Source organism: Octodon degus, unplaced genomic scaffold (genome assembly GCF_000260255.1).
Source record: "Octodon degus isolate 3935 unplaced genomic scaffold, OctDeg1.0 scaffold00098, whole genome shotgun sequence".
NCBI lineage: Eukaryota > Metazoa > Chordata > Mammalia > Rodentia > Octodontidae > Octodon > Octodon degus.
The window spans coordinates 8,572,786-8,574,755 of record NW_004524674.1 but is presented as its reverse complement, the minus strand read 5'-3'; the positions used below and the strand labels follow the sequence as shown (position 1 = coordinate 8,574,755).

Here is a 1,970-nt window from a genome sequence, read left to right as displayed (position 1 = left end):
GCAGTTACTTCCCACAGTCCTGGAGGACAGGAAGGCCTTGGTTAAGATATTAGCAGATTCTTTGTCTGGCGAAGCCTTCCTTTCTGATTCATAGATGGCTCTTTTGTGCTGTATCCACAATTTGAGTTGAAGGCAGAAGAAATTTCTCAGAAAAGAAAGTTCAAGAAATGGCTCACACATACATGGTTAACTGCTTTGTCTTGTTTTGTTTCATGAATTAAGTGTTTAATTGAAAAGTTAACAAACTGTCTAGTTACATTTCTCCCCCAAATCACAAACTGGGTAGTTACTGAGTCTCTAGGCAACATATTCAAAGCTGAGATTAAAAATTTAAAAACTGAGGGCCAAATAGCTCAGCATATTAAAGCACCTGCAAGCAGGAGCGAGGGCCAGGGGTTCAGTCCCCAGGCCTGCCATGCTGGCCCTACCCTCGGGGCGCACTGAGGCAGCAATTGAGACTGGGTGTGGTGGCACGCACCTGTATTCCCAGCTCTTGGGAGGCTGTAAACAGGCAGATCACTGTGATCTCCTAATCTTCGATCTAGTAGTGAGACCCTGAACACCCTATAAACCCCTCCCTAAAATACAAAAAATTAAAACTAAAACTAAAAATAAAAATCTAAAATCAAATCAAACAAGTCCTCAGGTCCAACTAAGGGAGTCCTGCTACATTCAGGCTAATTTACACCAGTGATACTGCTTGACTCTAGGAGGCTGGAAGACATTCTAAACAACCCCACTTGGAACAGTTATTTCAAGTCGCCTTTTTCCAGTTTCCAACTTCTGAATAAAGATAGTATTTTGTTAATTCTATTGCAGAAAACTTTGTAAGTTGTTTTATTTACAATGCCAACTTTGAAAAGCTCACTAAAGTTAACTGGATGATAACTTATGCAGAAATCACTTTACAAAAAGAGGGAAAGCTCAAAATGTCAACTTTCTACAGAGAACCTACAGTTCAGTTTTATTCAAAGTAAAGAAAACCAGCAACTTTTGCTCAGACTAGAAGAAATTCAGTCATTGTTTTGGAATCTGTAACTCAAACTACACATGCAATGAGGACAATATTATGCTAATACAATTGTTTTGCTGCTGCATTTGTCTATTGTTTGTCTAATATTGACAATTATAAACAGATACTAGTGCAACTAGTATTTGGAACAAACCTTATCGTGTTATAGTGTCAGGCACATTTCACTTCTCTTCACACCTCTGGTTCTCCTTGTGTACCTGGGCTTCCTCCTCCTCAGTAAGGCAATTTTTAATATTAAAAGTCTTGTGAATCTCCTCAGGAGTTTTCCCCCTGATCATATTGGCAACAGTCTTGCATATAACATCAAGCAAGCCTTTGATGTCTAGGTAGTTTGCTGCCAGAATAAGTTCAAAAAGGTTCCTTGGTCAACTTTCAGGAATTCTTGGTCTCAAACAGGGATGTCATCTGCTCACTTTTCTTTGTTCTCATCATCCTCAGGAGGAGGAGGGTCGTCCTTGTGGTGGGTACACCACTGAATGACCCTTTTAATATTGCCGCATTAACATTTGATAGAGGGACTGGGTCATCATCTCCTTCATCATCCATTCCCAAATCTTCCAACATAGTCTTGACTGTCACAGACTGTTTGGCAATTTCAATATCAACTTCAAATCTCTCTCCATCAGAACTCTGCAACTTAATTGAAGGCATGGAGTTTGGTCTCTAAAAGACTGCAGGCCTGAGGCAGACAAGAGCAGATGTTTCCACTAGTTGGAGAAAGGTGATGGTGGACGAAACCACTCAGTTAACTGTTTTGTGACAAAGATACAAAGACAATTTGGTAGAGGAAGAATATTTTTTTCTGCAAATATTCCTGGAGCAAGGGTTATACATGTGCAAAGAGATGGACTGAAATCTATATCTCATTCCATATACCAAGACTAAAATGAATTGTAAGGCCTAAATGTTAAAACTATAACACTTATACAAGAAAAAA

At 39.4% G+C, this 1,970-nt stretch overlaps 1 pseudogene; it reads right to left on the bottom strand.

Annotated features, from left to right (window-relative positions):
* Window positions 1-1,194: 1,194 nt before the first annotated feature.
* On the bottom strand, window positions 1,195-1,684 carry LOC105743106 (annotated as a pseudogene).
* Window positions 1,685-1,970: the final 286 nt, after the last annotated feature.